This window comes from Aythya marila (genome assembly GCF_965140915.1).
Source record: "Aythya marila genome assembly, chromosome: 14".
NCBI lineage: Eukaryota > Metazoa > Chordata > Aves > Anseriformes > Anatidae > Aythya > Aythya marila.
In genome coordinates this window covers 11,995,973-12,011,152 of record NC_139055.1, presented here as the reverse complement: position 1 = coordinate 12,011,152, position 15,180 = coordinate 11,995,973, and the positions used below count along the sequence as shown (strand labels likewise).

General features: G+C 44.6%; 1 long non-coding RNA gene across 1 annotated transcript in view; it reads left to right on the top strand.

Moving 5' to 3' along the window:
* The first annotated feature begins 10,044 nt into the window (after positions 1-10,044).
* Positions 10,045-15,180, top strand: part of LOC309883550 — a 147,795-nt gene continuing 142,659 nt past the window's right edge. Inside the window, exon 1 of the long non-coding RNA XR_014318477.1 lies at positions 10,045-10,099. This is a non-coding gene — a long non-coding RNA (uncharacterized lncRNA). The remainder of the gene's footprint in view (positions 10,100-15,180) is intronic.

Here is a 15,180-nt window from a genome sequence, read left to right as displayed (position 1 = left end):
AATTTACTTAAAATTTTCCCTCCGGTGTCTTTTTGTGGTGGTCTCAGCAAAGCCATGGAGGTGAAGGTGAAATGCATCAAATAAAATATTTTTGTAGCAGTGCTGGTTCAGCCAGGGTGATGAAAATAGCATGAAAACACCAGATTATGTTTCCAGCACTGTTTGGCAGGCCAAATGAGTTTGGAGGAAATACAAAGAGACCAACCACTGGAAGTTTGATAAAATTGATTTTAAATAATAAAGTATTCATTAGTCTTAAAAGTAATTAAGACTTTCAATAAGAGCATCAAATAGCAAGTAGTTCCAAAGGGGGCAGATGTGGAGCTCTTCCTTTACTTAAAAAGACAAACCAACAAACCTAATGTGTAACCAAGCAATAATAGCCTATTTTATAGTCTCTGGCAATAAGTTAATAATGGCTCTGCAGTGCTAAAGGCTCAGGACAATTTTAAGGGAATTTGATATTTTGGTCATCCAGGGAACCATTTCCAAAGTGAGGCTGCTCTGATTCACGTGACAGCCCTGAAATCGTAGAAGTTGACCTGCAACAAAAGCAAAGAGAAAGGAGGCTCTCTGATTCCATCACAAACATTTGGCTGCAAATCACCACCAACCCACTTAAGAAAATGTCAAATAACTTTTTTTTTTTTTTTTTAGCGGTCAGTTAGAAAGCTTCAGCTTCTAGATCATACAAATTTACTTATTAATAATTAATACAGAAGTACAGTAAGTTACCCTGTGCCTTTCATGATTATATCAACAGCACTTTCTGTTGGCTGACACATCAGGCTTGTTTAAAATCACTAGACCAAAGCAGACATGCTTTCCTTTGCTTTTTTTCTTCTCTTGTAATTTCTGAATCAATTACAGGAGATTTTGAGAAAAAAGAAATTAGAAAGAGCAGAAGATGGACAGGTTAAGTGCCAACTGTTAAACCATCATCATTAACAACAAATGGTGTTTTATGACTTTGGAAATAAACAGATTTACTAATCTGAAAATTGTCTGTCGTCTTGCTGTTTTCTTCATGACTGCAATCTATAAGAAGCTGTACAGCTGCATTTCAGGGACATAAGAGAGCTCCTGTGTGAAAATTAGAAATAGATTTCAATTTTCTTGCTGCTGTTGTAACTAAACAGGCTGTTAACCTATTTAAATAGGAGAACGTACTGTGTACTCCTGGTCTGGAATACATCAAAAGTAATGTGATTATGTCTGTTTTGATACAACCCTATCTCACTGCTACCTAGATGCTCTTACATGAATGATACATGGAATTAGTTCCACGTTTCTTCTCTTACAATTAGCATATTAATGTGCCAGACAGATAATGCTGAAAGCCTGGATGCTCAAGCACACACAGCGCCTTCATCGAGCTCTAACACTCAGCCCCTGTGAGTCCTCAGGAATGCATCTGTACATGCTCTGCCTCCTGCTTGTCCTATGGGCAGCCCTGACCTGCGGACCACAGCTGAGATGCTTTAGGTGCTTATTTACCTTGGCCTCAGGAATCCCTTTTAAAGAACTGGCTCAGTGTCAGGCTGCCCACAATGGGGCCTTTGCTTTCCCTGTGTGCGTGTGTCGAGGTGTGTGCTCATGCACGTCACAGCCACGTGCATACCTTGCTGGATGTGGGGGCTGCCTAGGGGATTTCTGAGCACCCAGCTCAATGTTTCTGATGTGTCCATGTGTATATTTACATTAATAGTGTCTGTGTGCATTTCTTTTTGTATGTACACTGCAGAGGCTTAGCCAGTATCCCATGAATTTATACGTCAGGAATTCAGCATGGCTGGTGAAAGTTTCTAATCTTTAGTCTATCTTGGTGCAACACTAATGAACTTGTAAAAACAGGAAGCAGTGGAAAACAAATGAAATTCAGCTGGTGTTTGAAGAGCTGTCAGATCCCCTTGCTGAAATGTTTCAGAGGAACATCTTTCTGATAAAACCTCTGAGAAAAGTGGAGGAGTTTCAGAAGAGTGATTGGAAAAACAGGATGCCGACTGGCAGGCTTTGCTAATGCATTGCATCTGTAAAGACTCCAGCAGCCGAACACAGCATTAGCTATGTGAGAGCCACGGAACTAGGGAAAGTTATTACATCTGAGCGTGATGGGAAGAAGGGGGAGGGGGAGAAGCGGGCTGTTTCCTTTATGCATCTTGAAATTTGCAGTTTTTTGAGCCTTTGACATTTTTCATTCCACCTACTTTGCTGTCAGTGTGCAGGCTTAATTCTAGCGGTAATGAACAATGCTACTTTGCTGTCCGACACCACTTTTCATCCCAGGATCTCACAAGAGTTCACAAATGTTAAGCAAGCTTTGCAATACCAGTGTGAGACAAAGCTAGGGCTTCCTGGCTTCACACAAGATGCTGCAGTGTCTGTACCTCACTGGCAGATGTTGTCATCTTTTTACAATAATTTAAATCCTGGAATGGCTGGATCCTTGGGTTTCTACTAATTTCCCTTGTTTTCCATTCCAGAGTTTCTATGACTGTTAATTAACCTACTGGTGCTGGCCACAGTGCTTTTGGGGGCCTGCTCCTTCCCCTGTCTGGGTCAGGAGGCTGTTGCTTTGTATCTTAACTCCAGCTTGGCCCCTGCACTTGAAAATCAGGGCACGGGAGTGAGACTGGAGCAGGGCCCATGCAGATAAGGGAGCTCAAGGATATTCGTGGTTCCTCCTGTCTAGACAGTCTTGCTTCAGAAAGTTACAGAGTGGGTCTCTAAAATCATGGGTGTTGAAGATGTGGAGCAAAGTGACTTTGCAATGACTGAGAAGCAAACTACAGTGGAGGTATCGATTGCACAGAAGCCCTGGCTCCGTAGCTTTATCCACATCCTCTCAGTTCTGCTTCCTCTAGGGTTGTCCCTCTGAGTGAGCTCCATCCAAGGGACTTGTGTGAGAGCAGGAGCCTGTCCTGAGGGTCTCGGGTATGTGTGGCTGTGATACAAGACATCCTTACACCATAAAGCTTTGTATTTTCCCTCCTGTGGTCAGCTGGTTCTTGTTTCCTTGTGCCCAATCAATCTTTAGCTTGGCAAAATGATCGTGTGAGCTTTCCTTCCTTGCAAGGCACTGAAACTCATTACCTTGCATCTAGCCAGAATGACTGGAGACATGCATGTGCCCCCTTGGAAGTTGGCGTGCCCAGTGTGCCGTGGTGGGGCTGGGAACTGCCTTCGTGATGTCTTGATTGCTGCCACTGCACTTTTTGGGGGAGTGCCTCTAGAGGGGTTGTTTATGTCTGAGCGGTTTCTAACATCTGAGTCCCAGCAGCAGAGCGGCAATCCCAAACATCCTGGTCTCCACGAGAGGATCTGACAGTGGGCCTAGGAAAGCCAAGGACGAAGAAGCAACTGAAAATGTAAACAGGAATACAGCTTTAAAACAACATGATGCAGGGAAACATCTAACAAAGCTGGATCTCATTAAACCGTTTCTCAGCTGTCTCTTTCAGCTGTTCCCACTGCCACTTCAGTGCATCTCGGCTCCTTCTGCTCCAGCAGCCCTTCCCTGGAAGGCAGATGCTTTGCGGGTGAAGCACCAGACTGGGAGCTGGGGGACGTGGCTTTGCTACTGAGTTGGGCAAACACAGCGTCACGTTTTCCTTTTCAGCGCCTGGCCTGTGACTCTTCCCACCCATAGCTCCTGAATGCCTGGGCTCCTGCTTCGTTTTCTGTGTGCGAGCAGCAGTGGCTGTAGGCGGTGGGTTTCAGGGTGTGGGGAAGGTGCAAGGAGAGGTGTGGGCAGGCTGAGGGCAGCTCCTCCAGCCAGGACCTGCTCTGGGATGCTCAGGGCCCAGCTCAAAGTTGCTGCTCTCACTTCTGAACATCAGGCAGTGTTTACATAAATATAAACACACTTTTCATCACCGAAATACCTACTTCTTAATTTGTGTGTGCTGTGCTCCTTCTGTAGCTAATTAATCATCATGATGTCCTGAGAAAAATGTAATTATCTCAGCTGTTGTTGTCCCATTTCACAGGCAAGGAAAGCCCTGGGGACACCTCGCTGTATCAAACGGGTGTGGTGTTGGTTGTAGTGAGCCTGCCTGCCTGCTCAGCACAAGGCAAGATTTGCAAAGTAAATCCCACCTTAATTTTGTAAAGAATTACGTGAAATATAGGATGTGCTTTTACTTATAGGAAAAGGACTTTTAATTTTGCCATGATGCTAACTTGTCTATTGCTTTGATTTGATCTGCTTCATTGTTTTAAGGCAGCTAGCTCTGGGGACAAGGCCTGCCTTCAAGCTGCATGTGCACCCCATGCTAATGTCCAATGTGATGCTGGCAGGCCCTTCACATGGTGCAGTCATTTTTGACCGGATAAATCATTTTTACTTTGTTTTTTGTAGTACTATTGAGCTGTTTGAAAGAGTTATTGTTACATTTTTATTCAGATTGCTGTTATGTTGATAGGGAAGGATCTTCTAAGTGACACTTTGTTCTGCCAAAAATAAAATGGGGTTCTGAGCCATGCCTTGGAAAGATGTTAGACGTGTCCAGTCACAGAGCTGGGTAACACATGCTTCTAACCGTAGTCAGTGCAAAAATCAAAGTTTGAAGCAGTCTGGAATTGTTTCTTGGTCTCAAGGCTCCAGACACTTGAGTTCAGGGAAAAAAAAAGAATTTTGAAGCCAGGTTATTCAGTGTCAGTCATACATCCATCTTCACACCATCACCTTAGTGCTGCCCGATGCTGGCCTTGACCAGGGTTCAGGTGTCAGATGAGAAGGGCTTTGTTCTGCGGGGTGGCTCTGTGGTTCCTTCCCCTGATGTTGGCTTTGACCCCATCTTAGCTGCTGGACTCCAGTGAACTTGGATGCCTCGAAATGGCCGTGGGATGGGATGTGTGACGTTAAGGCTGCAAATCTGTTTTGCTGTGAAGTCCCCTATTGTTCTAGGTTTGAGGCCTTGAGAATTCTCTCCATCAGAAAAAATAATTTGCCAGATGTCTTAATAAGCCCTGTGCATTGACGGCTCTATATAAGGAGGATTTTTAAAGCAGAGGATGTTTATTTTTGGCAGCTTCTGTCATTTAATGATTTTCCTGCTCCGGCTACCCTCCAGAAAACTGATAAGTGTATCCTCTTCCCATCTTTTAAATTAGAGATGAGCCCTAGTGCTGGGCCAAGTCCATATATTTGGCCCAAGTCCAGGTGCTGGCTGAATACCCCAAATGTTGGGGAAAGTTGCAGCCCGCGTGTAAAACCCCGCAGGTCACACAACCTTTGGGTCTGGCATTTTGCTGTTGTTCACTCTGGATTTAAAGGTTTAGTCCAGATTGGTAATATTTGAAAAGCATGCATGTGTGTACATAACCGGGAAGAGAAATAGAACATTGCCTTGAAAATCCTCCAGTTCTAATAAGGGAAACAGCTTTCTCATAGGTTCCCACATCATCAGTCAGCTCATCACATGCGTGCTGCTGCGAGACATTTTTCTTGTAATGAATTGAATAATCACATCTGTTTCTCAAGCTTGAGAAAAGTTTAAAGAGTCATTAACATTCTCCTGTTTCCATCATTGGCAGAACCTACTTTTTTTTTTTTTTTAATCAGCATCTTGGCAGCGTGGACACGTGTGCATGTGAAAAATGTCAGTGCCTGCAGCTGGAGGGCTCCACGCAGACAAGAGGCACTCTTCGTGCGTGCACCGCTTGCAAGCACGAGCATGGGATGGGCTCTGGGTACCCAAAGACGCGCACACACCTGCTCTTCTCTGCCAGTTCTGCCTCTGTTTCCATCCTAACCGCGCACCGCAGTTGGTGTGCGCTCCCCAGCACATGCAGGCAGGGGACGCGAGAGGGCAGGCGCTCCCTCCGCTGCCTGCCTCCGCCCGGGCTCTCGGCTATTGTTATGTTTATGCAAACAGGCTTTGACATAATAGCTTTGAAACAGTTGAAAATTGGATTGTGCCTTTAGGCCAAACATTCAGACCACCACCTTGGCTATATTCATCTGCCACAGTAAATTGGGTTCAGCGTTGGCTCCGCACACTGTATTTCAGGGAAAGATTACAGCTTGGCAATAACTTTTGTACAGGAAAGACAAATGCAAACTCCTGGCAGAAACATTGGAGCTGTTTAGTTGTGCAACCCCCTATCTGGAGGAATACAGATTGTACTGAGAATTTCTTTGGACATCGGAGGAGCAAATAAAACAAACTCCCAGGCTGGAATCTCCATTCCTTTCTTTTTCAGCTTCCTAATGCGATCTAATTATGGTTTAACCTCCTGAAATAAATACCTAATAAAGGATGAACCTATTAGAAGGGGGAATTTACTGCCCACTAGTTAACAAATTCTTGCCGTGCTCACTTCAAGCAATAATGTTATTGGGATTAAACATTGTTTTACTGGCTAATGGTCCCTCTACTGCAAGACAGATGATATGGAAAATAAAAGTCAAAACAAAGCCAGTTCCAGTATTAAAGCTCACAGTCAAAGGTGCCTTTTACATTTAAAAAAAAGTGTTGAAAAGAAGTGAGAGGGTAACAGCCCCTCCAACTAGGGATAGACAGGAGTCTAAGCTGTGGTTGGAAAGGGAGACAATGTTCCCTGGGTTCACTGTAGTCAGTGTTGCATTTTTCTATCGGCTGTTACAATTTTATTGCATATTTAGGAAAGCGAAGGTTTATTTGGGACTGATTTCAGAAGCAAGGAGCTAGTTTCAGCCCTTTCCCTTCCTTACCAGCAGATGTGCATCTGGAATTTGGGGGCTGTGTTCTTCTGTCCCCAGGAAGGGTGGCACCCAGGTGGAGGGGAGGCATGGGTGACGAGCTCTGAGGTTTGGCAGGAGGAGGCTGAAGGTGAGGTTAGGGTGAGAGCAAGGTGAGGGCTGGGGAGAGGAGAAAAACGGCAATTCCTCTGGCAATCTTCCCTGCTGCATCTCTAGTTTCCATCGTGGTGCTGGCCCATCAGCGAATTAATGAGGCCATTGACTTTGCCAGGGGTGGAGAATATAAATAAAAGCAATTTCCTGGCCTAGCTCCCACTGAAATCTTACCCAGTGGGAAGAGAAAGGCTCTCATCTTAAAACAAAAGCTTTTTTAGCTTAGGAGGTAGCTGAGCTGATGATAACTTGATTGCAAAAGTGAGATTTTTTTTTTCTTTGGCAAAAGCATACCTAGGCCTTCCTGAGGCATGCAGCTCACACACTGGCTACTTCTGGTGTGCAAATGAGGTGACACACATTGTTAGCAGGAATTAATAATAGCGGCTGCAGTAGGAACACATTTCTTGCATGAGTACCTAAATGTTTCCTGTGCTGGGATTTGCCCAGATCTCGTTACGTTCTTCCCACAGAGGTCTCTCGTTCAGACGGTCTTAACTCTGCTTTACTCATTGCCTATGCCAAGATCTCAGCCCCCTGCTTTTAGGGCTCCAGAATACAGAAAGAGACAGGCAGAGAACGTTCCCTGCCTCACACACCTTGCTCGTGCCTCTGAATGAAGTGCTCCTTATGGTAGGGATGGGAAGTTAAGAGTGAGAAACTCTTCTCTGCTGCATCCCCCATCAACTGTGATGGACCAAATTGTGAAGCAAAAAAAAAAAGTCCACATTTTAAGTGGCATCTGTCCACTTGCCCCATGACAAGTAGCCTGCAGTACCTTCCACAGTCAGGTAGCATATTGGACTGGGACAGCAGAGACATTGCACATGCTCTGTTCCAGGACACGAGCTGTCAGTCAGTCCACCTGCCTTCTTCATTTTTTCTAGTCTGCTCAGTCACACTTCGCTGTCTTAAGCAACTTTTGCCTGTGGGTAAAATGTCTGGTACTGGCTTCTGCCAAAAACCAGATGTCTCCAGATGAAAACGGATAGGAAGTAACACATAATAGGGGAATCATATATTGCTGTAATACCAGGAGGAAGTTTTGCTGCTTGAAAAAGTGTTAGTTTCATTAAAAAAAATACATTTTTTTCTGTCTCCAGCTGTTTCCCCCCAAAAGAAAAAATCTCAGTAGATGCCTTCAGTATGGTGCCCCCCCTGCTTATCAGGCCTCTCACTGAATAAGAGCAGTATTTTTACGGACAAAACTGAGTGAGCTGGCTGAATTTTGCTGTAGCAAACTGATGTGGGAAGGCTCTTTGTCATATATCACAGTCAGAAGCCATTTATTATCCCGCTTTCCTTTGGGAAGAGACTGGGGCAAAAGATCCAGATTTTACCTTTCCTTTTCCTCAAGTGTGTGTTTTATAATCATCACTTATTAGCAGGATTATGGTAGCATCTAGGTAATCTTGCCAGGATCGGGGCATTATGATGATGAACAATGACAGAAGTCTATTCATTAGAGTCCAGAGAAATTGTTTTGCTTGGCTGTAAAAGCACTTGGGCCAAGGAGGTCAGACAGCTTTATTCAAAGTCTTCTGCCCATGTTACCAACTCTCGTGATGTTATCAAAGTCTCCCACCATCCTGGGCTTTTCAGCGAGCAGCACCTCCTGCTGTCATGCGAGTCCGCGAGAAGCTCAGCCTTCATTAAATGGGAGAGAGGATTCAAGCCCTGTTGATTTCAAGTGAAAAGACTGAAAAATATGGGAAGCAGAAGGCAAAGAATTGTCCCTTGAGATATATATAAACATATATTAATTTTAAAATTTTAATTTGAAGGGTGACTTTCTACTTTCTTGAAGCCTGACTTGTAGGAGATGGGACAGGATGGGACCTTCAAAGCCACACAGCCCCACAGTTCTCAGTCTGCAAGCCTGTGCTCCCTGGTACTGGCACAGAGCAGCAAGGCAAGTGTGAAACTCCTCTTTGTGTGACTTGGCTCCCCTGCCAAAGCATGAAGAATTTCTCATCATGTGCAAGAGGCAGAAAGGAGGTAGGCTAAATACTCCATAGATGTTTACTCCATAAAGTGAGGCTCCATTTCCATCTACACCATCCATCCCAAAAGTGTGGCTATTCCTTTTTCATTGAGAGTGGATAAGAAATTGGGAGCCAAGAATAAAGAGAGAGAGAGGGGGGCTATGATAAAAATACATTTTTCTTTCTCAAGATTGCCTTCACCACAGCCAAACACACAAATGCCACTAACTGTGTCTCATTTATCCTTGGTTTCTCCTTTCCCTTGTCTAGCCCCTTTGTTTCCTGTCTCTATAGCTTGTCAGATATATTTACCCATCCAGGCTCCCAGGTTTTTGCCCAACTTGAGCAATGCTTAAAAGGCTGGTTTTCAGGAAAGCACCACTTATGGCAGACAGAAGGATCTGAATTAGAATTAGCCCAAAGAAAGTGATTCATTTCAGGAGACTTTTTCTGATAGCCCCTAATGTAGTTTTGTTCTACTTTAGGAAACTCCAGATAATATCTTTTATGCCAACATGGAGCATAGAGGGAACCCTGAATTCCCTTTTTTTTTTTTTGTCACTTCAAGCCACAAATGCTGGAAGCCCAGGGGCACTAACTTGAGGGGAGAATTTGCTGAAATGCAGAATGCCCTGCTCACGGGAAACTGCACTGTTGGATCAACTGCTGGGGAAAAAAAAAAAAAAAAAAAAAAAAAAGAGAGAGAGAGAAGGCTTTCCATGGATTGGAAATGTCAGTTCTCAGTTTTCTTTTTTTTTCTCAGAAGGCTTTGAAGCATTTGGGTTGATGTTTTTGGTTTTAGAAACAAAACAGCTGCCTGGTCTCCTGAGGCTGTGCCAGGAGTCCTGTACTCCCAGGAACCCTTTTGTGCTGTCTCCACGTTATTTTCCAGCAGCAAACTACTTCACAGGAGAGTTTCCATCCAGTTCCGCAGGGAACCTCTTCTCGGCTCTAACAAGCCTGGTACTACCAGGGGAACCCGGGTCCCCTTTTGAGCTCTACTTATTTCGTATTATTTCTAGCTTTGACCTTTGCCTTGCTGTCCCAAGCCACATATGACGAAGGGCCTTGCTGTCTGAGTAAAAACTTCCAGGATCAGGGTCTTCCTTCCTATTCTGAGAGCATGCAAGAAGAACTTTTGGTCCTGTACTGTCAGGCAAAGACTTTTTTTTTCATCTTTCCTTTTCCTTTACAATTAATTAGCTAATAATTTTGCTACTGATCCATTCGTCACTAAAAAGCTGAATCCCTTTTGTTAGATCTGGATGGAACAAAGGTAGGAGAATTTATGTCTTAATTTTAGTTCATTATGGCAGAGAGCATCCCACCCCATCACTCTCCCTCTCCCCCTCCCCTTCCAAGCCCTCCCTCTTCCTTTAGAGGATCAGTTATCACTTTGCCCCTAAACTCCTCACATTCTGCAGAGGCATTGGAGGAGCCTTCACTGCCCTTTATCTTCCGCTGCCTCATTAAGAGAAATGAACCTGAGTCTGAGAGAAATGACACAAGGGAAATAAAAATGTAATCCCTTGGTGCCACCTATAATGAATTGTTATGAAAACCATGAAAATATCTGTCTGCAGATATTGTTCTTTGATTTGAAGTCAGTGTTGTAAGCGGTAATTTTTGTCATTAAAGCTGTTAATCTGCACAGCGTTCCTCATAAGTTTTTATGAAGAAAAACAGCCCTGCTGCCTACATGCTCATGCAGGGAGCTTCTGAGCAGTGCTACATGAACAGGGTGCCTTTGAATAATTAGCTTTAATTATAGCCAAGGTGGTTGTCTCAGAGATGGGACTGTTTCATGGCAGCCTGCTGTCCACGTTGGGATGGGATGGAGCGAACTGGTTCATCTGAACCTCACTGCCATGTTATTCCCCCACCAGGCTGAGGACAATGTAGGTATATCCCAAAACACTGAGCAGCGTGCACATGTGATCAGCCTCAGAGATTGCCCCAGCTGTATGCCTTTGTGTTTGGGATGGGACCGTCAGGGATCGTTGTGTCATAGGCAAAGCTGAGCTGTGGTGAGCAGAGGAGTGCTGGGAGTATTATTCTTTATCCTCTTCCAGCTAGCACTGAACTGACTCTCTTACAACCCCTTTTCAGCTGTTCTTGAGACAAGGATGCTCTTTTACCTCATCTTAGTGCTTCTTGAAGGTCCTAGGCCGCTGGCTTTCATGCTCTCTATGTCAAGATGGGGCTGGAGTCAAGACTTGGTGTGGATGTTCCTACAGCCCCCTTCACCAACACAGCAGGATTGCTGTATGCATTTCCAGCACATGTTCACCGTGCAAGTGCGCTCTGTCATCACAAGGAGTGATCATTCTAGAAAGAAAACCCAGATATTGGGGAACAAAGAAAACATGGGGGTCTTCTGGTGTTTAGGTTGCTCCAACTGAAAGGAGTTATGGCAGTGAACGTTTTCCTGAGCTATAGCTTCCAACTCTTACAACAGTAGGAGTTTTTGTCTCCAGAACAATTAGCTGCAGCAAAGGAAGGGGAAAATGAATGTAGCACAGCAGGGGAAAAGGGCAGAGATGAGGACCTGCAGTGCTGTGCATACCAGGAGTCTGCACAACCTTCCTTATGTGACCCCAGCCCATCACAGTCTCCTCTGGCCTTCAGAAGTGAGGAGGTCACTTCTGTGAAACACATCCTGAAGGACTCTTCAGGGAAAGCAGGCTGTAGGAGAGTGTAATGCAAGCACAATTTGGATTAGCTGGAGGGAGCACTAAATCTAGGGCCGGTTCCTGTGTCTGTTAGACACTGAATTAGGAGAAAGGGGACACTGACTGAAAAGAGGCCCCTCTGCCTGGGGCTGGCCCTGTTTTGCACCAGGGTTACGGGCGGTTCCTGTGGGAGCTGTGCCCCATGTGTGTTTCCTTGCCTGCAGTGCTAGGAAGCCTGTTTTGCTGAAGCCTTTGCTCCGTTGTAGCTAAAGGAAAGAAATCCCCTTCAGATCATGAAGGTGTTAAGCCTCAAACCATAGAATTCAAAGCAGCCTTTAAGCACTAAAGCTTTAAGAAGTGGTATAGGAGGGAAATCAGCCTTTGGAAGGTTTCATCTACCTCCTTCGAACAATTAGCTCCCTGCTGAAAACGGGATGTATGAACCTGCAGCCTGCCCTTGCAAGGATTTCCTTGTTCCCGTCAGGAATTAGGTAAAGTCTCAGTGCTGGTTTGCACCAGACGTGGATTTGGCTCAGTGGATTGACTTCCCGGATCTTAGCAAAACCACAGACACTGCCATGCTCTGCAAACGTTTAGGTTTCCATTTGTGGAAGAGGTGAAGGCTGAGGTTGATTTTCAGTGACTTTGCAGGAAAGCTGTTATGTAGTGTATGAGACTGGAGGCAACATTAAAAACTAAAAAATTAAAATTTAGAGACCCATAAAGAAAATGAGTTAAATCTTTCAAGACATCAAGTTGGTGGAATAATGACAACTAGCAGAATTTGCTATGGCCTCTCCACCTGAAAGGAAGCATCTTCTCTGTTTGGTCTATGCCTTAAAAGCAGAAGAGATGTAAATAGCTCATGATTAAAAGCTTAAGCTTGTCTTTCCTTTTCTCATGCAACTGCCCACTCTGAAGTCCTGGAATTTTCCCCTGGTCCATCTGGAACTAGGCAGGGCCCAGTAAAGAATCCCGTGCAAAACAGATCAAACAATAGTTCTGTATATAAAGCATCCATAATCTTTGTAGAGAATGCCAGTTATGTTCCCTGATAATCTCAAGAGCATTACCAGCACCAACTAACCTATACAGGCAGCTGGGGGCTGCATGGGTTCCTGAGAAGATATTTATCTGCTCTGTCTCAGGGTAGAGAGCTCCAAAATCTGGCAAATTACCCTTTATACTCCAGGTAGAGTAGTAGCATGGGCTAGACAATTTTCTCCTTGTTCCTGGCATCCTAGAGCACAGCAAGTATTTTCTAGCATTTTGGGGGACGTAAGAACAAGATCAGAGAAGAGGGCTCTGCAGACACCATTAACATGGTAGGCTGAACCTGCTGACAATAAGTCAATGATTCTTTCTGACATGACTCTAAGAGGAGCAGAAGGACGTCTGTAGGATGACTCATGTTAAAGTATGTATGACTTGAGATTTAGGACAGATGTCAGGTTCAGAGAAGTGTGGTGTAAAGAAGATCATTTTTATTGGCATAGTAGCAGGAGACAACTTGTCAGAGTGATGTTGACTCCTTTTTTTTTTGTATTGTTTTGGAAGGTCCCTTGGGAAGATGGCAAATGGAAAGGGCAGAAGAAGACTTGGCAACATCCCCAGCCAAATGGAAAAGGTTGCTTTCCTGCAGACTGTTAGAACATGAGGTGGTGGTGATTCCATTACCATCAGTTTGCAAAGGAACAGCCTTGGAGAAGTTGGAAAGATGGCCTCTGTCATCTCCAGTGTTGTCAGGGTGGTTCCTTCCTCTCAGACCTGCCTGCGTGTTTTTTGCACCAGTCCTGTGTGTTGGCTTAAATAAGGGATACATTTAAAATACGTTAAACCCCTATGCAGACCTTCTTTCAAGGGTTAAGCAATTCTCTTGCCTGCCTTGCACAAGCATCCTCTCCAACAGAAGTTAAATATTTGCAAGTCCAGTTTTAAAATATCAGAGACTGATCCACTGAGTTAAATCAGGTGTCTAATGAGATCAGGAGATACATGTCTTCTGCTGGCAATGATTTCAAGCTCCTGGGCTTACTTTTTCTGCTTTTGGAGAAAGCTAGGTTTTTTTTTTTTTTTTTTTTTTTTTCCCCTCAGGACAGCTTCATGGTCCAAGAGAGGCCCAATGAAGATGTTAAACAAAACTGCAATACTTCCTCTTCTTTGTTTGAGAAGCGTATGTGGGTTGCATTCTTACTGGTAACTATAACAGTGAGATCTACAGTAATGATTAAAAAAGCCTTTGAATGAATTCCAGTCTCTCCTCCCACTAAAAGCGGGGAGTGAAGTCATATCCAGCTGTCACTGAGAATGAGAAATTCACCCAGACACCTTTACCAGCATTAGTCTTATATAAAAGTCAATTCTTAACTGATATTGATGTACAGTCTGTAAGGCGAGGATCAGGGCTGCCTACTTCTACCTCCATGTGTGACCCACGCCCTATCCCCAACCTTATTCCTTACCAGCCGCCTCTCTGGGTATGTGGCATTTATCTACCATGATCTCTGCTGCATTTTGTCCCTCTTGTTCACAGAAATGATTGCAGCTGGAATTTGAGTGGAATTTCCTGCTTTTCCTGGTTTCCGTGTTCTTTCTTGCCATAGGGTCAGCACAGGAAGTGGGATTTGGGAGATTATTTTGAATGCAGTGTGAGAGACTTAAGAAAAAAGTGAGGTTAAAATGGTATCCACTACTGCATCTGCAGATGTGCCAGTGTTTGTTCCATTGTGCCGCCGTTCATAGGTCTTATGTTTTCTGTGCACGGTGGGACCCTGACTCATGATAAGAGCTCCAGATATTGCTGCCTAATGCAGATAACATTAGGAATGCCCAAATTAATTTGCAAGTGATTAGCTAATCAATACATTTAATGAGGCTCCACTGAATAGGCAGAGTTGCAATTCAGAAGCAGAGAAGTCAAGACTTAAAACTGCATGCATCGCTGGCTTAGAAAGAGAAGGAGAGCCTGGAACGTCACATGCCCTGAGCACCTGGCTGGTGGGCGCTCAAGCATGTCTCCGTGTCTGCCTCAGGTATGTCTGTAAGTGCCCTAAAAGACAGTTTGTTTCTTCCACAAGGTTATAACTGATTCCAGATCCAGTGTGAGCTGAGTAAACCAATAACACAGCATACTGTGTTCCACCCCTGGTTGCCGTAGCAGAAAGATACCGATGAACAAAGCCCCATGAATGTAAGCCTTTGGGTTGCGTTGTCTTTTTGTGGATGGAAGAGGAGGAGCGAGATGATTTGCAAAAGGGTCTGGGAATTGAAAACCACAAGATTCTGCATTCTTGATTGTGACCTTTTGTTTGTTTCCCACCTAAACAGTGAGATTTCTGGGACCTCCTCTCCTCACATAGGCGTTACAGAGAAAAACATGTTATAGGTTGTGAAACGGCCAACGTGCTAGGAGGTTGGAGGCCTTACAGTACCTGCTGTTATAGAGGGCTGCTCTGCATCACGTCCCTGTCCTCTACACCCACTCCAACTCTTGCAGCTCAAACATCCAGGGTCTGTAACCAGCTTCCCGTACTTTCACAGCGAGAGTCAGGCTCTGAGCTGTGGCCAGCAGAATCTGGCTGAGAAGCGTGGGAAACTTAACAGTAAGAGAGAAAATCTGCTCTATCAAGGGCTGTTTTCCTGGGGCTGCAATTTCTGATGCATCCAGCACATTTTTGGGGTAATC